Source organism: Phaenicophaeus curvirostris, chromosome 2 (genome assembly GCF_032191515.1).
Source record: "Phaenicophaeus curvirostris isolate KB17595 chromosome 2, BPBGC_Pcur_1.0, whole genome shotgun sequence".
Lineage (NCBI taxonomy): Eukaryota > Metazoa > Chordata > Aves > Cuculiformes > Cuculidae > Phaenicophaeus > Phaenicophaeus curvirostris.
This window is the reverse complement of record NC_091393.1, coordinates 86,289,080-86,312,911: the sequence shown is the minus strand read 5'-3', so window position 1 is coordinate 86,312,911 and position 23,832 is coordinate 86,289,080.

The window sequence follows — 23,832 nt, the reverse complement described above, 5'->3', positions numbered from 1 at the left end:
GGACTGAAAGACCTGTGCTGCACATTCAGGGAGAAAAAGGAGGATATGCAAGAAAAAGAGAGCTTTCCCACAACCCAATATGCCTTTGTGGACCACAGCTCTCTTGTCAGTGCTCTCACTCCCACCCTTCTTCTCCCTGGACCACCAACAGAAATCTGAATGCCTTTATCTAGCTGAGAAACCTTCAGTCATCTCTACTGATTTCATAATTTGTATTTGATAGACATACATAAATAAAAAATATGAATAGGATTTTATCATTTCCATTTTGCTCCACCACCTCTAAACCCCTTTGTTTGCTATGACATACAGCCATGAGGTTTATATTTCCCCCATAGTCCATCATCCCCAGAAGTCTTTTAATAGTTCTTTGCATATAGGAATGGTATATAATCTTTTAAGTGGTCTGTAAGTACATTAGTCACCCTTGCCCCTGTCTATAATTAAAAAATTTCCAGAACACTTCCAGGGGAACAGTTTAGTGAAGTATTGTGTATTGCCTCCACTAAGGCTGGAGCTGTTGAATCTTTTATTGAATCATTGTGTAGAGAATATGTAACACAATATGCTTGCAGGAATTACCAGTGCTGCCATCCCATTCTTATGAAAAACATAAACTTGCAAAGACATCTGGTTTCAACCTAATTTCAGGAAATTCACTGTAGTTTTGTTTGCAATGTTTCTGAAACACATGCAGCCTCAGTTTTCTTCACTCAGAACCAGCAAGAAATGCAATCCTCTATACACCTGGAAGTTATCTCTCTTTCAGGTCCAGAATTTGTAGAATGTCCAGATAAACTGGTAATTATGATCGTTAGTGTTGTCATGCTTTCTTAAGATCCTATTTTAATAGGAGGGAATCATAAAACAGTATTAAACATGCCATTCTTAATTATGATTATTCTTTAGCCAATTGTATTGTCACTGAACTGACGTGTTAGAAAAAATCTGACGACCTTTGACAAGCGTGGAGTGTCATATATTCAGACATATGCAGGCACTCAGTACTGAAAGAGAAAATGCCGGATGTATGTTTGCACAACACTATGATTCATGATTACTGAAATCTGCGAGATGGAAAGCATTTAGTGCTTTTTAAACCATTTTGGTGTTATTTTCCATTGTAACACTGACTTTCATTCCTGGCTTTGACAGGTAGGACCTTTCGATTTCCCCTTTCTTAGTTCTTTTTGATTCAGGTAGAAAGCATCATGTTATGGATGCCATTACTCCAGCTGGATGATATTATTCAGGCACAATGGGATTCCCATTACATGTCATCTGCCAACATGTACAATAATTTTATTGACTTTAATCAATGATGGTATTTAGGTATTTTGTCAGCTCATATTTTTACAGCCAAATATCATAAACTATTCACTCACATGACTGAGGACCTGTGCTTGTAACCATTTGTGTGCCCTCACGCAAATTTTGCTCTCAGACACATTGCTTCCATAAAGTTATTTGTAGCATTATATTGTAGCTTCAGAAATGTGAAATCATGTACTTCTTTATGTTTTCTATTAAGGTAAAATACAGGAAGACTTTTGTCCTAAGAAAATGCCCTTCACAAGGAATTACTTCTGCTGTAGTTTGTGGTAAATTAGAATCAATTTTGTGACTAACTCAGTTGCTGTAAGTAACTTCATTCTCTGAGAACTAACTGCATGTTTTTGAAACAGTGTTCTTCTCTAGAAGTGATAACACAGGGCATTGGTACTTAAAAAGGTCAATGCTTATACTTAACCAAGGCCATCTTAAAGCTAGCAGAAGGGGACTGCACCTGCAAGGAGGTGCAAATAGGGAAGGTGACCCTAAATTGACCAACAGTGTATTCCACCCCATATATGTCATACTTGGTGTAAAATTGAGAGATCATGAGGGTATTGCTCTCTTCTGTGATGTCCAATGTCCATTGAGGACCTCATTTGTCTGATTGCTCCTGAACCAGGATCTCTGTGTTCCTGAATCCAGTTCCTGAGTCAGGCTCCCTCCCAGCCATGGACCCACTCCCTTGTGTCTGCCCTGCAGCATTTGTGGTGACATGTAGTCATCGAGGGGGAAAGTGGGGGCATGATCTCACATGATTGTTTATATTTTATTACTTTATAATTATTTTGATTAGTATTATTATGGTTATAATTTCATTAAAGCTGTAGTTTTAGTTTCTAACCCATAAGTCTTTTTCCTCTCATTTCCTTCTCCCTTTTCATTGAGAGGTGGGGGGAAAGGAAGCTGCTGAAATTTAGCTGGGTGGGTCTAAACTGTGACAGCTTCTAAAAGGGCTTTACATTCATAGCAAAACAAAGAAACAAATAAACCACCTGATTATTCCGGTTTGCATGTTTGAAGAACCTGTTCAGGGTATAGTAGGGTGACCGCTGCTTTCAAAAGGCGTTTTACAGATGCACGTTTCCACAAATAGGCCTCTACACAGCCAAATTCTCATGCAGGGAGCAATGTACAGTGCAACAGCCCCATGCTTTGGAACTGACCTTCTAGACTTTGCCAACAGCACCATATATTCTGCACAGCTGCAGTCCCCTACTCTGTCCATGACAGTGCTCTATACTTGTGAAAAACTCATGCTATTGGTGCAAGGTAAGCAACACAGAACATTTTCTGGGAAAGGGTGGACACAAGGCAATGTGGACAAGGACTTTTGATAGCAATGTGCTGTCCAAATAAGAAACACTGATGAGAGTATTCCTACCTTCACCACGAGCTTAGGTATTTCCAGGCTTTGTGTCAGGAAGCTTATATTCCAATACTATATGTCATTCCACTAGGATCTCAAAAATGCCTAAGAGATGAAGGATATCCCTCTGACAGATTTTATATACAGAAATAGATGCTGTTCTCAGATACTTGTCTGCCCTTGTCCTTACAGACAACAATAGGATACATATTTTTCTGCACACAGTAGTTTTACCTCTTTTGTTAGTTCACCATACTTCCTGCCAGATGTCTTTCCACAGGTTTAGGCTTGCTTTAATTTATGACTGAGTCTATTTAAATTAATATAACCATGGAGATATTAAAAACCCAAGTGGAAACACGCCTGAGCCACCTGCTCTACCTGTCCCTGATGGTGCTAGGAGAGGGTTAGATAATCTTAGATGTTCCTTCCAGCCTCAGCAATTCTGTGGTTCTGTGAAACGAAAGCCAATACAAATTTTCCTACCATACATAAATGTGATTTGCATTTCCCACACTTCAGAGAATTCTTATAACTGAATTAGAGGAAAATAGAAAACAGCATTTAGCACTTGCCTGAAGATTTGCAATCTCCCACAAGCAATGACATGGATGATGATGGCATATTTCAGATCATATATATTTGAAGAATATTGAAGTTGGTTTTGGCACACAACTGTGCTTCTTCATTTTCACCCTCCTCTTCTGCTCCATGACTATATAAAATAGAAACTGTCTTAACAATGTGCTTAACACCACAGAACAGTGTAAGCAACATTTCTTGCAGTTTTTGGACATCGTCTCCTCATATTTTCAACTTGTCACAAGAATAAGTGACCCAATTCAGGATCAGCACAATTCTCAGATAAAACTGTATTTTCTGAGCCAAGGTTGTCTAATACCTGATAAATATCAACCCTGAAAGGCCAGCCTAATTTTGTTATCAAGGAGAAAAGTACATTTGAGTGAAATTTGCTGCACACATCTTCTAAAACAGGCATCATGCACCCCAGGCACTGCTTTGGAGCTGAGGAGGAATTTTGTACTCACCTGATGTACAGGAGGTCTCCATTAAGAGTGCAGCCAGTTTGAAAAAGGTAGATTGTGCCCACCTGAATACTGCTCAAGCTCTTCTGTCTCAAGAGACCATCAGAACAGGAAGACAATATTCTGCATGAGCCAATGTGACAAACAATAGCAAGCTGGCTGAGCAGATTTTAGCACAGTATTTTCCAGGGTATATTTTTACCTCCTCAGAATGCAGTTTATTGTGCTATGCAGACTATACAGTCACCTGCTATTTCTCACATCTGCACCGCTGACATGAACACCTGAGTATTAATATTTACTTCAGCCTTTAGGAAAGGGGAGCCTACGATTATACATCATTCTGCCTGGCATTCAAATTATATGTAATGCATCCTTTGGAATGTCTTGCTTAAATGCTCCTGAGTATCTGGAGACTTGAAACCGAAGGCCCTATTGTCCAAGCATACGTAGTTTAAAATACCTCTTTGTTTAGCTATTAGTTTCTTCTCAGTTTCTGCAAGAACATCTGCTGCAGGCTGCAAGCCACTCCAGCACACAGAAATAGCCTTCTGCCTCCCTGTCTTCCCAACACTCTTCATTTTACTCAGTTATGAATTATTTAATATTATTTCTTTAGTATTAATTCTTTACATTACAGCAGTCAAGAAAATGGCATAGATGCTTTCAAAACTCAAGAAAAGATAATACTGCAGGGAATACATCGTCCAAGAAATAAACAGCACTGTGAGAGGAAGGGGTGTAACATGGAAACAAAGTGCTAAGAGTAGGCATGCGCCTTATTAGTTAGAGTATTGTTTGTTGTTAATCAAAGAGATGTCACTAAGCTGCTTTCCTGTTACGGAACAATCTGAGTGATTGTGTAGGGAAAAGAGATTGTAAATGTGACCTTGCAGAACGAGATCAGAAATTGGAAAGCCAAACAAAAGAGCCAGACAATTCCACTGAAGCCATCAGCTAATTGCATTTTTGTTTAGGAAAAAAAGGGGGAAAATACAGAAAAAATGTTTTAAAAGAGAATGTTGAATAGCAGTGCCTAACTATGTCAGGCAATTAGGTGTCAGAAAATTAAATGTCATGGTAGAAGACAGTTGTGCCACAAAATTTAACAATTAAACCTGTAAACAAACAAAAGGGATAGTTGCACCACAAGTGTAGGTTTTATTCAGCAGAATATAGAAGGTTTTGCCAGTTTTGGATCTGACATACCTGCTGTTTATGTAACCTGTCTACCAAATCTTAGTTTGGGTACTGGAGAATCCAAATCGCTACATCAATGCAGAGTTAAAATCAGAATGAACTCTCCTGACTTTTTACCCATTGCTCTTTCTGCATTTGCTTTGATGACTCAAGTGCTAGTTCCCTTTCTTAATTTTTATACTACAGTAAATATACATCAACTTTCAGACAAGTTTTTATCAGCAGTTCAGAAAGATATTCTCTTAAGTAAGTACTTGAAAACTCTTTCACAGAAGAAAATTTCTAACATACACTCACTGTACAAAATTAATCTTTTGGCAATCCTTTTTGGCACTGTATAAAATTAAACTTTCAAGAAATTGCTAAGCTGTACTCATAATATGTGTAATTAGGATACTATGTAATGTGTCCTTATGCTAAGACATATTCAGATACGTAAAATTTCTGTGACAACAATGTTAAACCTCTGTCATGCCAATATTTACTCCTGTCAACTTGAAGAGTTAATGCAACTTCTAGAAAATAATTTAAGAAAAATGTGATAAAACATGGGAATGTCTGACAGTAGAAATGTCAGATTTGCCCATATATAAATCAAAATGTATCAGAAAACAGCCACTGAAACATTTTTCCAATTGTCTGTAAAAGGAGAACCTAAAGACCTACAGCAGGAATAAAGATGCATGCTCTGGGGACATTTCTGGCTTTCAGATTCTTGTTTTTCTGCTGCCAAAGACCAAAGCCAAACATATTGCTAAGGCTTTAAGACACAATTTCATCAGTAAAATATCTTATAAAATAGATCCCCAAAACATTGAATGTCTGCCAAAATATCAACTTATTTTTTTTTACTGTCTTTATTAAACAATGAAACAGTTGTGTTAATAAAGGCTTGCTATCATAAATTAGTATTATGGCAACCACCATTCACATTTTTAATTAACAGTAAGCATTGCAATTAAAAATGAGAAGACCCTACATTCTCACTTCTTTAGGTTCTCTTGTCAGATAACAATGTTCTGTAAAACAAAAATTTTGCAAAGATATACTGCAGCAAGAATGCATGACACTCATTTGGTTTTGTGTTTTTCCAAAGTAATTTATGAGTAATCAATGTTACCCTGTTGCTTGATCAGGGTCTAGTTTGGTGCCATAACATTGTAATTGCAAATAATCACAGTTTAGGAAAATGCAGACTTCAAAAGTACACATTATTGCACTAATTTAAGCAGTTCTTTCACACTGTTTGTGCATAGAAATGTTTTACAACCCAAATGCTAGTGTTGTTAAATTTCTTGGTATGCAAAAATTGCAAGTTATCACTCTAACATTAATGAGTTCTCATTTCCAATATCAATAGGTTAAACAGTAGAAGTTTAGCACATGCAGAAGCTTTTATTCTGTAGCACAGAGACCTTAATGGTATTGCATTACCACTCCTGACCTGGCAATTGGAGTTGAGGCAAAGCCTGGCACTGGTGATTGCTTTGGGAGCAAGCAGTGTTCCAGATTACTATTTCCTATTTTGGACTTATATTTGATCCACTTGCAATTGATGTTGAATGTGGCAGATAATACTCTGGATATCTAATTCATATTTGATTAAGGTGAGATTTCCCAAATGGGCTCAGTGATGGAATAACCCCTCTCCCACTGAAGACACTGCCAAAATTAGAAGAGGTTGAAAAAAAATCCCACCCTTACTAGCCATTGAAATAGCTGGTGAAGAAACAGGGAGCCAAACATAATGTTTCTGCAGCCACCCAGAAAATGCACTAACTTCAAAATTTTCTTTGTGAGCTTGGACTCCTCACCTGGGTCTCTGTCAAAACCAGCAAACAACAGCAGCTGCAAAACACACATTTTCAACTAAAGAACCTTGCTGTTTTCCAATTCCTCCTCTAGATACCAAGTATCTGGAGCTATGTCAGACATCCTACAAACAAGGATGGCCTCTATTGTGAAAAGAAATAGAGTCTGAATTTGACAAAAGATGACAGACAAGCAGAAGGGATGGTTATAGGAAAGAAGCAGGGAAAAAGTGAAGAGGGAGACAGTGCAGGAACTTGCCTAAGTTTGTGCCCATCTAGAAGAAGGGCCGCAGGGAGGACCCAGGAAACTACAGGCCTGTCAGCCTGACCTCAGTGCCAGGGAAAGTCATGGAGCAGGTGATCTTGAGTGCTATCATGAAGCACATGCAAGAGAACTGGGTGATCAGGCCCAGTCAATACGGGTTCACAAAAGGCAGGTCTTGCCAGACTAACCTGATCGCCTTCTATGACCAAGTGACTCGGCTGCTGGATGAGGGAAAGGCTGTGGATGTGGTCTTCCTGGACTTCAGTAAAGTCTTTGACACAGTTTCTCACAGCATTCTGCTTCAGAAACTGTCAGCCTCTGGGCTGGACAGGCGCACACTCTCCTGGGTGGAAAACTGGTTGGATGGCCGGGCCCAGAGAGTGGTGGGAAATGGTGTGAAATCCGGCTGGAGGCCAGGGACAAGTGGGGTTCCCCAGGGCTCAGTGCTGGGTCCAGCCCTGTTCAATGTCTTTATCAATGACCTGGATGAAGGCATTGAGTGCACCTTTAGCAAGTTTGCGGACGACACTAAGCTGGGTGGAAGTGTTGATCTGCTGGAGGGTAGGGAGGCTCTGCAAAGGGATCTGAACAGGCTGGACCGCTGGGCTGAGTCCAATGGCATGAGGTTTAACAAGGCCAAATGCTGGGTCCTGCACTTGGGGCACAACAACCCTGTGCAGTGCTACAGACTAGGGGAAGTCTGTCTAGAAAGCTGCCTGGAGGAGAGGGACCTGGGGGTGTTGGTTGACAGCCGACTGAACATGAGCCAGCTGTGTGCCCAGGTGGCCAAGAAGGCCAATGGCATCTTGGCTTGTATCAGAAACGGTGTGACCAGCAGGTCCAGGGAGGTTATTCTCCCTCTGTACTCGGCACTGGTGAGACCCCTCCTTGAATCCTGTGTTCAGTTCTGGGCCCCTCACTACAAGAAGGATGTTGAGGCTCTGGAGCGAGTCCAGAGAAGAGCAACAAAGCTGGTGAAGGGGCTGGAGAACACGTCTTACGAGGAGCAGCTGAGAGAGCTGGGGTTGTTTAGCCTGGAGAAGAGGAGGCTGAGGGGAGACCTCATTGCTCTCTATAACTACCTGAAAGGAGGTTGTAGAGAGGAGGGTGCTGGCCTCTTCTCCCAAGTGATGGGGGACAGGACAAGAGGGAATGGCCTCAAGCTCCACCAGGGGAGGTTTAGGCTGGACATTAGGAAAAAATTTTTCACAGAAAGGGTCATTGGGCACTGGAGCAGGCTGCCCAAGGAGGTGGTTGATTCACCTTCCCTGGAGGTGTTTAAGGCACAGGTGGATGAGGTGCTAAGGGGCATGGTTTAGTGTTTGATAGGAATGGTTGGAGTCGATGATCCAATGGGTCTCTTCCAACCTGGTTATTCTATGATTCTATGATTCTAAGCCCACCTTTGAAATGATACATATATTTCCTGAAAGAAAGGTTATTTCATTTTAGCCTAGCCATCCTTCCATCCATTTTTCTGTCATGTGGTATAAGAAGCAATACATTTCGGATTTTTACGTGCCATGATTTCACTAAAGCTATTCAAGAAACAAGGGCCTCCTTGGAAAAGGATAGAGAGAAATGTGTGCTACAAAGACAAGAAGAATCAGAAGTCATTTGTTAACCATATTGGTTGAGAATAGTGAAATGAAGATCTGAATGCTTAGACAAATATCGGGGTACTTACTCCTCTAGCACAAAACACTCAGTCTTGTAAATAATTGAAAATTGTCCTCTCACATATGCAGCACATGGATTCCACAAGGGTGAGAGCATAAGGCAGCCTTGCAGACACACTTTTGAGATAACTCTGATTTGAACTAGGAAGCTATCCAGTTTTGACATCAGGAATTTTTAGTAATACTCACAGCACTTATGTAAGTGTTTCCCATGGTGAGTTGACCTCACTAAGCAAAGTAAGTGCCCTACATTGAGTCAAATAAGGCCAGTACAGAGCATGGGTATCAGAAAATATTCTCCTTTCTTTGCCAAGCTGGAGACCTTAGTACAATCAGGTCTATGGGTCACCGGATCTTGCCTGTTACCTTCCAGTAGCAAGAGGTAGCTGGAATGAGGATTGGGCGTTGGAACTGTATCCTTATGAACAGATGTTAAAGTTATTTCTCACAGCATCAGAATACATTCAACAACAAGACTTTGTGGACAAGGTGCTCTGCCTCTTTCATGCCCCACTGCACCTCGGCAGAGAGCCATGCCACTGCATGAGTGTTACTGGAGAGCTCTGCACATCTGTGCCAGCCCTGGCCCTGGCCCTTACCTGGCTCTGCAGAGAGCTTAAGAAGCAGCTGTGATGCATCTGCCAGTTTTCTGGAAGTGTAGAGCTTTCCTGGCAGAGTACACATCCTACAAACCTTTTGCAGGCAGATCACATTCATGTTGTGCTGTGCAAGTGATGCAAGGTTAACCTGGCCAGTTAGAGGATCTGTTCCAGTGTATTTTACCAGCAGCACATGAAAAGTCACACAATTACAATAAAAACATGCCAGTCGGCTCTTCAGTGGGTACAGCTGCAGTGATTCACATCAAGTTGAGAGCCTGGTCCATTGAGTCAATGTACTTAACCAGCACAGCTCTGGCAATAGCAATGTTCTAGGTAGACTCATTGCTTATAAATGCTTATCTTGCTTATTGCAAGATTCAGGTCTGCTTGTGAACTAAGTGCTGCTCCTTGCAATGCTATGTGCATCAGATACTTGAACATGATAATGTTGGGAACAGATACGGAAATATATAGACAGAACTGGAATTTGGTCAGAAGACTGCCTCTCATAGTGCATGCTGGAAAAGAGGAAAAATAAGTCAAAAGAAACAGAGAAGATCCTTCTCATTTAAAAGAAAGCACAATTTGTACTAAATTTATTGTTAGCATTCTCATTCTCTACACAGGCCTTAAAAATGAACAAATGCTTTAGGAACACAAAGCTCTCTCTGTCTGCTGAAAAGGCAAATTTAGTTGCTGCCAAAGTAAAATTTCAACATTTCCACTTTGACGTGGAACTTAGAGTTAATGGGCTGGGCATGCCCTGATACATAACACACAGCAACATACCTTAGTTGAATCATAGAAGCTAGAGATGGAAAAGACCTATTAGGTCATCTTTTCCATCCCCCTGCCAATGCAGGATTATTCTCTGCCAATTCAGGATTATTCTCGAATGTTTTCTAGTCTAGCTTTAAATGACTCAGACTGTGGGGCTTCCACCGCTTCCCCTGGGAGGCTCTTCCGCAGGCTAATTAGATTTCACTGTTAGGAAATTTTTTGTGATATGCAGCCTGAATTTTACTTTGTTCGATTGCATCCTAGTTCTCCTTGTTGTAAGTGTATTACACTACCCTAGGTAATTTGTCTCCCTGTGTGGTGTTTATGACCTTCAAATACTTTGAGATGGCTTCAAAATCCACCTTAGGACGGATCTTAAGTAGCATTATACGCTACTGCTGTCATATATAATATGTGTGTAGCATCAATTATATGATTATATTTAAAACATACTCATATTTTCGCCATTCTGCTGTGGAATGAGGAACACATATTGCACCACTTAGTAGACCCAGACTTGTCTCCTATTGTTTGACAGCAATTGCTCCCTAAGTGACTGAAAAGTGCCTACAGCTTGAAAAATGCCTGAAGCTACTTGATCATCCAATGCTGACTGTGAAATCAAAATACATGATGGGTTAAATTAACACAAGTACTTTCAATACTACCTTTTACATAATTTTTTCACACAAACTTTTCTGATTGAGTAGCTGATGAGGAGATGGGGGAGTTCGCTGGGCATGGGGAAAGAGGGGTCAGAGGCAAAAAACTCTGTATATGTGGTTCTTGAAAGGGTGTAGACACTGTGGTTTAGATGAATTTGGATCAAAAAAGCATCATGTACTATTAAAGGTGTCAGGGCACAGTGTGGGCCAGTGGATCCCTGCGGTCAAGGCATGGGAACCAGGGGGGTTTCCCATGAAGCAGGGTCTTGCAGCCAGGGCTGTCTCATCACCCTCAGCTGGGGAGCAGGCAGGACTGGACTAGAACATTAAGATTCATTTACCAGGGCTTTCTGGGAAATGTGTCAAGACCTTGCTCATTCATTATACAGCTGAGTAGATTTTAAAGACCTTCACAGCTGCTCACCTACTGCAGTGTGTACTTTAATCCTAGAGGCACTCTGCAATTCTCTGTGTGCTGGCCAAATGATGGCTGTAGGACTTCTAGATGACCTCTCCCACCGATTTTTCATGCTGTGATGTGACAGTGAAGGGAACTGTGAGAACAGCTTGTTTTTCACTGAACAAGACACAGAGATTTCTTATCTGAGCAAAATTCTTGTTTTTCAATAAAATCATGTCTTCTAGTCTTTGCTGCTATGGGGATCAGTAGTATTTGTGGAGCCAGGATGCTGAGACCCCAACCACTATCCACCCATACTTTAAACATCTCCCTCTTCTAAATTTACTTCTTGATTCAGAGTGAGAAGATTTGAGCAGAACAACTTATTTAGTCACAAAATGATGGTAACATTGTAAAATATGTAAGTCAACAGAATTAGAGGACATATTTGACAGGAGAACTTCATAAGATGAACCGTGTTACCACAGTCTTTCAGCTTTGCTACACACACATTTATGAGTACAAAGAACTTTGAAAATTAAAAGCTTTTTAGCTCAAATTTTTTTATCACCAACAAGAAGTGGAAATCCAAAGGGAAGCCTTTTCTTCAGATGTTGAGCAGAAACATTTCCAGAAGATATTGTTGTGGAAGCAGTAAAAAAACCCTCACAAAACAAATCAGAGAATCTGAGTAGTGTTGTAGTTCAGCCCATGAATTTACACACCTGGATCGTCTGCTTTTGCTGTGTGATTGCTCCTAGCTGCTCTATAGAGGTCACTAAATCTCTGACACCATCTCTTTACATTTGGTTGTATGTGTGCTCAGAGTCCATAAAGCACATGTACATTCCTTTTACATGCTTCCAGCACTTTTGCACCATCTGTCTCAAGACCATCTGTCTCATCAAGAACATTTGCTGTATGGCATAGTCACTTTGAAAACCACATTGCCTTTCCCATAGGTTTACATTGCAGCTTGTTAAGGACCAGGAGAGCAACAAAAAATAGTTCCCTTTGAAATCAAATGCTCTGGGGTAAAACAATCTTCTGCCATTTTTGAGGTCCTGATCCAGCTGTTTCCTCTTCCTCCGCCTCCAAATCCTAGTAGAGGTCTTTTGCTGCATTGGATTGGATGGCAGGTAAGGAGAAGAGCCAGACCCATGACACACCATTACCCCTGACCTGCAACTGGCAGCAAACAGCTGCAATAAGCCTTCATGAGATTAGCTCATAGCAAGCACCAGGGGGATGGCAACCTCACCATCTTCCAAATGGATGAAAAAATGGAAAACTTCACTGAAAAAAAGCCATGAATGTAACTTTCAGCTTTCAATAAAAATGTCATTGCTGTTTCTGTTTGTATCCATTTCTGCTGAATTCAGCCTAAGCATGCACATCAGACTGGTTATTTAGCAAATGAATTGCCTGGCAGGTGCACTTTTGAAAGAAACACTGGTGTAGCAGTTGTAAGTATGACAGTTAGCGAAGTCCAGTGGAGTTCAAGAGCACTCATCAGCTGTTTTCTCTGTGCTCCATCTCCATTTTACTTTATCATTTCTTTTGCACCCTACAATTTCTCGGCTCTCCAGGGCATTCTAGAGTTAACACAATATCATTTCTGTTATTTTTAATGGCAATACTCAAAATTACCTCAAGCAAGGTATTACTGGATTAGATAATCATATTCTTAAAGTCAATACCTTCTGGAAGATGGTATAGGCTGAACAGACAATACTTTCAGAAAAACATTTACCCTTTTTATGTAGCCATTTGAACACTTAAGGATTAACCCAGGCAGTGATCACCTTCGCCTTGCAAACACTTTTAGACATACACTTAAAAGCATATTACTAAGGAATGAATTAATTAGTTAGATACTGATGGTTCATGGGAATGCAAAAGAATAACATCTGTTTTGTGAAAGTCAGATTAAAAATGAGAGGAATTATTTTCTGTTTTTTTATTAGCATATAAGTACATTTAATTATTTTTCCTTAATCCAAACAATACGTACAGCATTGTTTTGAAACACAGTATGGAAGAAGTAGCACAAATTATTTCAAGATATTATATATGTGTGATACGGATAACAGCTAACTTAAAGTTGCTTTGTGGACATAAAACCTTCTGGTTCTTTCCTTGTCTCTCTGACAAAACTTTGAAGCATGACATTATATAGAGACTAGTACACTTACGAACACTTTGGAGGACCCTGTTTTTTATTCAGATTAAATGCTTTAAGTATACCAGCCATATATTCTTAATGTGTAATGCACATACAGCAATGCAGCCAGCCAACACAGAGCTGTGGACTTATAAGAGGAAACATCTGGCCCTTCCTTTCCCTGTTTCATCTCCCTTGTGCAGGGGTGATACAACTTCTGCAGAGCTGCATCACCTCCTCTATATGGCAGGTGAGTGAAAGGGACAGGGAACACGGAGCAACAGTTTGCATTGTGGCAGCAGTGGTCATTTGGGGCAAGCATATACCAAGACAAGGCCATTCTTGGCCCAGCAAACCTCTTTCCTAGCACACTGGCTGGACCACAGCTCCAGGATGCTTCTGTCTTTAGGGATGCTCCAGAGGCAGTAGAGAAACTTACTTTTGCTAGCATTGCAAGAGCCATATCTAAGCCACATACTGCAGGTATAGGAAGAGAGCTGCACAAATCATAGATGAGGAAGTGGCCCCAACGCCAGATATTAATACCCTTACTCATAGTCAGTAGCATTCTGCTTCATCAGCTGCCCCTTATAGGACTTCTAATTCAGTTCTCAGAGGAAGGTTTTACTAAGTCAGAGTATCAGAGAATGATCTTAGTGTTGAAGACTTGAATTAGGCAATCACTGAAGGACCATTAAGAGGGAGAGGTTTAGATCTTGTGTTTCTGTTTTCTTCAATGAAGTGTGGTTTAAGGCCTTTAGGGACAGTTCATGCATTTTTACTGACTGGTGTGTGAAGCCAGCTGAACTGAGTCCCTCCAGCCTGTGCAGCAGTAGAGCCGAAGAAGCTGAGGAAGCAGAACTGGGAAGAATTTCCAATTGCTTGTTTATTGAACAGATATTTAAAGGTGCAATTAAAAGGAAAATACCTAATATGAAACCAATTAAAGTCATAAACATCCCTAATGACTATGTTAAAGGCATTACTATTTAGCACAAAACCAAATGGTGCTAGATTAAGTGCTGGGCACTCACATTTCAAATTATGCTAGTAATCTGGATTCCTCATTATAGAATTTATGCCAGAATAAGACTCTTGCCAAGGATGATTTAACTATTCACAGTGTCAAACTGCCCTTGTGGCTCATAGAAAGAGCATTAATTGAAATTTCATTGCGTTTCATGGCAAATTAAAAACTGGGCAATGTTTCAAACTATAAGATCAAACTGTAACAAAAACCTTCTGTATTGGCAGCTGTCTTGAAAAGTACTATATCCTATCTAACATAAAATAAATCAGCAGTTTCTTCTTCATTGAAATCAAAGTTATTTCTCTGATGATAGGGTAAGACTTGCTCAAAGAAAGGGTACCATTATCTTCCTGGTTCTTTCTGCAGTTCTGCTTTCCCAGAATCCAGTTACAATGCAAACATTTGCTTTTGTTATCAGTTTTGTGCTGGAGCAAACAAGGTCTTAAAAAGACTTTCAAAGTGACAGAAGGGTATAGGGAGAAAAGAGCAATGATGACATAGTTGAAAGAGGAGGAGAGGGAGCTATAATTTGTTCTATATTCTTTATTCTATTTCGTTATACTACACACAAGAATATAACAAAGCATCATTTAACTCATCCAGTGGGATAACTAAGTGCAATAGACAGAGGTAAATGTGGGCCTTAGACCCACAGGTGTTTATAAATTTTAAATCTTTAAAAAGTCCTTCCTTAGTACAATATTCATGTATGTTAAAACTACATCTTTAAAAATTGGGCTAAAACCCATGTATAACAAATATTCTAAAGATGCTAGTAGAAAAGCCTCATTAAGCATTAACCTCATTAAGCACTGAAAAATGTACATAGGGAACGTTACTGCAAATTCTTGCTTGCAGTTTCCATCCTACATGCTGCTAGGCTGTGCGTTGTGATTATTCCTGAAAAGTTTGCAAAATGCTATGGAAACAATTTGTTATTTATACCTTATGATTAATGCTTTATTTGTTGGTAAAGTTTATTTTGTGCCAAGTCTCCATCATTAGATTTAGCTCACATTGCTTACATGGAGTTTAAATAACCAAGATCAACAATTTTTTTTTAAGCTTAACTTCAAGTCACCTATGAATGTACTCTCCTAAGATGCATGCTGCTATTTTCCTTTACAACCATCAGCAACTCCTATTGCAGGACATGTCAGTGCAATATGGCTTTTTGATATACAGTGCAGTTTCTGCTCTGGATTCCATATGGATATGATCCTGCAGAAAATAATTATTTCAATGGTAGAGAACATGATTAGAAAATCAGAGAGATAAAACCTGTGATGCAAGAAAAGCAAGAGAGATTTCTGGTTTCTTTCTATGCAAATATCTCAAGTGCAAACAGTGAAAGCACTCATAATAGTTAAGGAAACCGTAGAAGTTGTTAACAGAAACACTCTCAGGTCACCCACTATATCCATATTCTACCTTTATAGGAATAATAGCCTTACAGTAACAACAGTAATAATAAATTTATTATTTCTAGAATGCTAAGAATACAATGTTGTTTTGCAAGTAAATCATAACTGAGGGCAATATGTGTTCTCAGCATGTTTTTTCATGATTCTGCGCCAGTCAAGATGACACAAGTGTTTTTCCACAGGGGTGTCTACCTTTTGCCAAATGTATCTGTTGTCATGACAAAGTGCATAGAAGAAAGAGGTGGGAGAGAATGGCTCAGTGTTTAAACTCCAGCTACCCTCTTCAGTTTGGAAACATACCCATCTTTCTGTCAGAGGCTCCTACATCCAGAACAGAGGCCTGAAAGAACAACAAAAATGGCTACAGCCACTCAGGAAAAGTTCAGTATACAGGCACACATGGATATCGTTGCTGCCCTTTGCTAGCCTCTGCTCTAGACAGCCGCCTATGCAATCCGTATAGTAATGCTTGTCCTTCCGGTAAGTAAAGATGCAAAAGAAGCCACGCTATAGGTAAGGAATGGCTTTGCAGTGAATTTACTTCACCATTTACCATTTTCAATCAATGGTTGCTTTCATTTAACATGTAATGAAAGCCAAAGTTTTGATGGTCAAATGCAGCCAAGTGCATTTTTTGGGAAAGTGTGAAAAGAAGGCAAAGGGTAATATGTGGAGCCAAATGCCTTCAGCTGGGTGAAGGGGTTTCGGTCTGCCTGGTCACTGGTAGGTCACTAAACTCACCTCCTCATTTACTAACTTGTACCTCTTGCACTCTTCTTTCTTTGTCAACACGTTCCTGAAACCAGACAGTGTCAGGGATCAGCCAGTGATTTACGGTAGTACATGTATAGGTGTTGGACAAGGCAAATACAAGGAGAGCAGAAGAGTTACTTCTGACTTTATGGGTTCATCTGAGATTAGAGGCTGACCATTCTTGAATCATCTATTCAAGAAAGTATACAACTATAAATGTTCAGTTTTATTAGGAAAAGCATGATTAAATATTTTCCTGTGCTCTTCAGATGTGAAATGGGAGGATACGGACAAGGTGGAGCACAGAAACAGCTTAAGAGTCGATGGTCATGAGCTGCAAGAAGGGAAATTCTGTTCAGATAGTTGAAGTGGTCATTGATACTTACAATAATGCTCAATGTAATTAATGGATAAATAGATATGATTAAATATTAAAATTATTTCATATTCAGATAGTTAAATACCATTGAAAGCCAATTTTCCCACAAAGAACTTAAAATTACACTTAAACACTTATTGTCACTGGTTGTCACACCACTGTAGATGTGGTCTAGGAACCCAGTGGAGAGTAAGAAAAATAACAATTGTTTTTTATTAAGAGCAAGAGATTAAATCAATTCATTGGACCTGAAACTGCATGAGTAGGTGAGGCAATATTCCAGCTCATCTTAGTTCCAAAATACGCCTTCTCACACTGAAGCTCCACAGCAGGATATGAAATCACAAACACCATATCATCATCAGAACAAATGCTCATTGCAAGATCAGGAAGGCATGACACCATAAATCAACAGCTCCCGAGAGCTGCTGGGTTTGGACTTTCCTAAACACAAACGAAATTTTTTATGGCCTGTCATTGTAAAACGAATCCAAAATAAAGAAAACAAAAATATGGCCATGCAGAAATTTAAGAAGTAGAGCTAGCTAAAAAGCAACATGCACCCTCCCTGCTCCCCCCAATGCTCCTACAAATGGGCCTTGATTCAATAAAATACTGAGTCATAGGCTTAGTTTTAAGTGCAATTCCACTTCAGTTCTGCAAAGAATTTAAGCACCTGATAAAACTTAAATAACAATATATATGTTCTGTTGTTCTGGACATATTCATCTGCATTTTTAACTAATGCACTTCACCTACACCTACATCTGTCTTCGCACTTGCTTGCAATGCATGTGCACATAAATGAATTTCTAGCCATGCAATTTGACTAAAAAGGCTTCTGAAATTATGCAACAGGGTATTTGCATCAGCTAGCTTTTAAATATGTTAATAACTACAGATATGTTTATGCAACACACTGAGAATTGAAAAATGCAAAGTCTCCCACCAGCCTAATTGCAACAGAGGCCTAATTTCAAGTAAAATTGGTGAATATTGAAAGAGTAACAAAGATATATTCAAACAGAAAAAGCATTTGAGAAACCTGTGATGTTCTGTTGGATATCTCACTAGCACAAAAGAGCCCAATGAAAGCAGAAGGTGTTCTGCTGTGAAATGATTCAGTTATTGCCATCAGTTATTTTTGCCAAGATTACCAATTGTTGTATAGATTCCCAGTGGAAGATGCCAAAATTCTTATTTTAGCACTATTAGTCTTATTACTGCTCTTCATTTGTTTTACAGGGCTTTGTTGTTGGTTTCAAAACACTTGGTGCTGGGTGTGGTAAGCAGAATCCCTCACCCTGGGAAAGAGCGCTGCAGCTTCCAGAAGTAGCTGTTATTTTTTTTTCCCCTGGTTGCACGAGGGCTGTTCTGCTGCTCGAGAGCTCAAGATCTCTAGGCACAGCATCAGAAGAGTATCCTGGACAATCCAATTCCTGCCTGGCTCTCATTCTTTGGTTGTTGTTGTTTGTGTTGCTTAGGGTACCAAATAATTTCTGCTGCAGCTTCTCTTTTCCTATGCTTCTCTAAATTCTGCTACTACCCCCTGCTGTAATCTTGCACATATAAGCTAAACAAATTGCTGCTAGATGAGCCAAAAGAGCCTGCTGGAAAGTATACAGGGTGCTATTTCCCTAGAAACATCCTCCGTAAACTGAAACCACCTAAAGAGCACCAACAAAATCTTTGAACCTATTCTGACATATAGATTCAATTTTTTAGCACAGGCACAAGCAGAGAAAAAATTTCCTTGGGATAATGGATTTTAGATTAAACAGAACATTCTTCAGGGTATCAGTTGTCACAGCTGGCGATGCATCTTCAAATCTGAAAGAGTTTATTTGAAAATGTACAAAGAGAAAGGTGAACAGATGAGAATATACATAAATTTGCATAGCTGTTTATTTCTAATTCATACAAACATTTCTTCATGGGTGTACCTGAAACTTAACACTGAATTTCAAATGCCCCATTTAAACTTAAAAATTATGTGTATATATATATATATATAAAAATGTCATAGACCCAGAAATTGGCACTGATTTCAATAGAATCTGTCATTTTATATGAGGTGAAGATCAGGTTTTAAATTTCTTAGCTTCTACTGTTTCTTATAACCACAGCTCTGTGTAGATGGCAGAGTATAGCACAGCTCCCCAGGAACCTGGGGATGATGGATGGTGTTTCTGTGGGATATACTCCCTCTCTGAGCTATGAAGCACAGAAAAGAAGTGCTGCACTACTTTTGTCAGCAACCTGGAAGGCTTCTCTTCTTCCTGGTGTTGTACATATGGGGAAGGTATCAAATCAAATATTTTCCATTACTAATGGAAAAATTCTCACTTACATTAGTGTTCAGGAGAGTCACCTGTAAGACATCTGTGTAGTTTCATGACATCACTCCAAAAATCAAGGATTAACTGGTCCTCATTTATTCCCATTTAAAAAAATGACAATAAAGCATCTTTTTGCAGTAAGTTCACATTAAGCTACAGTTAAATAAATAAACTTAAGCATTACAAAGCAGTCTGTGTGAATTATACTCTAAATGACTTTTGGGGGCTTGGACTGTTATATCTCAAAGATACTTACAGTGACATTCTAGAGAAAGTTCCAAAACATTTTCCTTGCCCATAATCAAAAAAGCTATCAACTAGAATGGGTAAATTTCGATTACTCTAGTCTACTCATTGCAACATGTTTCATTATTTCTTACTTTACCTTCTTCAAGTTTGCTCTTCGTTGCTCAGGAGAAAGGACCACTTGAAAATTATTAGCTTCACTTGCTTGTAGATAAGAAGCCTTATTTCAGCTTTACAAGACAGCCATGACTGAAAACAGATCGTGATTTCTGAATGCTCCTCTGTTCTCTACAAGCTCACAAGACCTACAGTTTTGTTTGCACATTCCTTCTTTGGGGTCTATTTTCTCTCCATCAGAGTATTATATTTTCCTGTAAAGCCCTGCTTTAGGACTTCTCAAGTTGTTGATTCAGATAAAGATTAGATGATCTTGCCACAATTTAAAGAAAATTGCTAGAAAACACATGGTTGATCTTTTTTATGCAATTCCTTTTTTGCATAAGCCTGTATAAAATTTGTGTACTACTGCTATGTGAGTCTATGAGAGGAATCTAAATGCAAGGGAGCTACCTGGTTTAGGGGAAAAATATTCATGTAAAATGAAATAAGCGTCAAATACGCCAGAAGTAAAATATGTTCTTCCTTCAGTGTGTTTTCATTTTGCCTAGTATGACATCCTTGAGACTAGCTGCCATATGTCATATAGGAAGCTGAATTTACCATTCTTTAGAGCAAACATAATCCTACAAAGCAGAAGGGGCAGAAAAATCTTAGATTAAAATAATACAGAACAGCTAGAAGAGGAAGAAAAGGAGAGACACTTAAAGGACATTTTTGGGTTTTTTTGTTCTTATAAATTCATGTGGTTATTCAACAACATGCTCTGAGGCACAATATGCATGGCATAGTTGTAAAACACCTTTTAGCTGCATGTTGCTATATTTACATTGTATGTTGTGCCCTCCTGTTATTCAGACAGTCCACTTGAAGACCTGGAAGAAGAGCACTGCAAGTTTCTAGCTGGTAAGGTAACAGACCCTGCAGAAAAACCAAAACAACAGAAGTGTAGTCTGTTCACAGGTAATATTATTCCAGCAAAATTAATTTATTCCTGTGTCACCCACACTTTGAATAGATTTATATGAAATTGTGTTTAAAAAAAATATTTTTTCTCAAAGAACAAAGAAACTATTCTGAAACATAAAAGAGATTGTCAAACTGCCATAGGATCATCAGATACTTCAGGTTGGAGGAACATCATAAGATCACTTAGTTCAACCATCTGCACACAGCAGGGTCATTGATAAGGCGAAATCAAGTTGCTCAGGGTTTTATCCAGTAGGATCTTCAAAACTGACAGAGATGGATACCACACAAGCTTTCTGGGCTGCCTATTTCACTGCTTGACTGGCCTTGCAGTGAAAAAAAAATTCTTCAAAACCAGACTGAGCTTCCCTGTTTTAACACACTTGCATTGTCTCATCTTCCCATCCTGGGCCACTGTCAAGAGACTCATTGTCTCTTCTTAGTAACACAACCCTCACAACCATCTCTTTTCCAAGCTAAAGAAGCACAGCTTTTCATCCTCTCCTTGCAGGGTCTGTGCTCCAGCACCCTGAGCATGCTGGCACTTCTCAGTTAAACTCACTTCTGTTCATCAATGTCTGTCTTACACTGGGTCTACCACTGGGAAAAATAGGTTGGATGAATAGGAAAACCTTGTTCAGGTAACTACATCTGAGAACTGTATGTATTCTTAGTACTTCAAGAGAGGAAGGTTGGTTCATTCCCTTCACTTTACAAACTGGGATGATGGTCTCCAATGACACAGGAATAAAATCCAGTTCTGGAGAACTTTGTCTTGTCTACTTGAATAAATGAAAAGATAAGCTGTGCTCTAGAATTGGTTCCATTTTAGGAGCTGTTTTATTTCTAAAGATCCATAACTGGGAACTTTCTTTAGAAGTTATTAGAAAGGCTAATAAGATTTTAATGGAAAATCTTAAAAATATTTATAACTCATGACAAATTAACAAATATGACAGAAACTTCTCACGGAACACATTCAGTACTCGGAGCAAGTCATGTAATTTTTTGGGGATATACTGCATTTTTATGCTCCTTGAGAAGATTTGGTTCCTGCTAAGGCTGCAAATCTCAGTTCAGCCTGAACTGTGAAGCTTCTGCTCACTGCCATAATAAACATTAGCCTTGAACTGCTCTCACTCCTTGAAGACTTGATAATTAGTGCAGTTACTTTGTCTTTTAATTTATGGAGTTATTACACTGAACTGTTTTTACAAAGAATATCATTACAACAAAAGACAATTTCTGCTGTAAGTACATTAATTTCTATAGATTTCATTCTCCTTAGAATTGCTAAACAAGAGAAGGTCTAAAGAATGCAGATTTTTTTCCCTGTGTGTATAGACATTATCCTACTTAATTCCATCAAACAGCCTTTGAAATTTGGTTTAGCTCCAAAGAAACACATCTGTAAGTATAAGCATTTGTATATCACCTCCCCCATTCACTTTGGATTATACTGTTTTCCGATGCACATTAGTCTTACTGTGCAATACAAAATACAGAAACATACAGTGGTATTTACTTTTGCTCATCATCTATCTCTTTAAATGTCATCATGAGAACAGAGTTATTTAATAGAAGGCAAAATATTTAAATGTAGATGCTGGAGAGTGTCTGACTTCTTTAAGATAAACAACCAGTGGGAATGAAATGGAAAAATGAATGTGAAGGACAGCTGAAGTTGATAGATGGCAGGTGTATATGTCAAAGCAAGTATGAAACTAAAAGACTGAGAGTTGTGGAGATCAGTTAATTGTAGGTATACACTGGATTGTTGTGATACAAATTATTGTTACAGTTGTAGTGCAGTACTATATTAAATAATAGAATCATATAATCACTAGGGTGGAAAAGACCTCTTGGAACATCAAGTCCAACCATTCCTATCTACCCCTCAACCATGTCCCTGAGCACATTGTCTACCCGTCTTTTAAATACCTCTAGGGACGGTGACTCAACCACCTCCCTCATCAGCGTGTTCCAGTGTCCAGTGACCCTTTCCGTGAAAAATTTCTTTCTCATATGTAGTCTGAACCTCCCCTGGCAGAGCTTGAGGCCATTTCCCCTTGTCCTGTCCCTGTCACCTGGGAGAAGAGGCCCTCCCGCCTCTCTACAACCTCCTTTCAGGTAGTTATAGAGAGCAATGTCTCCCCTCAGCCTCCTCTTCTCTAGGATAAACACCCTCAGCTCCCTCAGCCGCTCCTTATAAGACTTGTTCTCCAGCCCCTTCACCACCTTCGTTGCTTTTCTCTGGACATGCTCCAGAGCCTCAACATCCTTCTTGTGGTGAGGGGCCCAGAACTGAACACAGGATTCGAGGTGCAGTCCCAGATGCAGTGCCAACTACAGAGGGAGAATAACTTCACTGGACCTGCTGGTCATGCCATTTCTGATACAAGCCAGGATGCCATTGGCCTTCTTGGCCACCTGGGCACACTGCTGGCTCATGTTCAGTCGGCTGTCAACCAACACCCCCAGGTCCTTCTCCTCCAGGCAGCTTTCTAGCCACTCTTCTCCTAGTCTGTAGCACTGCGCAGGGTTGTTGTGCCCCAAGTGCAGGACCTGGCATTTGGCCTTGCTAAACATCATGCCATTGATCTCAGCCCAGCAGTCCAGCTTGTTCAGATCCTTTTGGAAAGCTTCCCTGTCCTCCGGCAGATCGACACTTCCACCCAGCTTAGTATTGTCTGCAAATTTTCTAAGGGTTGCACTCAATGCCTTCATCCAGGTCATGGATAAAGACATTGAACAGGCTGGACCCAGCACTGAGCCCTGGGGAACCCCACTTGTAACTGGCCTCCAGCTGCGTGTGCTGTTTTATAGCATTCAAGATTACCTGTTCCATGACTTTCCCCAGCACTGAGGTCAGACTGACAGGCCTGTATTTTTCTGGGTCCTCCCTCTGACCCTTCTTGCAGATGGGAACAACATCAGCCAGCCTCCAGTCCAGTGGAACTTCCTCGGTCAGCCAGGACTGCTGGAAGATGATGGAAAGGGGTTTGGCAAGCACATCCGCTAGCTCCTCCAATACTCTTGGATGGCTCCCATCCAGCCCTGTAGAGTTGTGAATATCTAATTGGGCAAGCAAGTCTCTAGCCACCTCCTCTTGGATCATGGGAGCTTTGTTCTGCTCCTCTACCTCCTGGGATGTACACACAGAGAACAGCTTTCACTACTATTAAAGACTGAGGCAAAGAAGACATTAAGTACCTCAGTCTTGTCCTCATCCTTTGACACAGTTGTTCCCTTTGCATCCAAT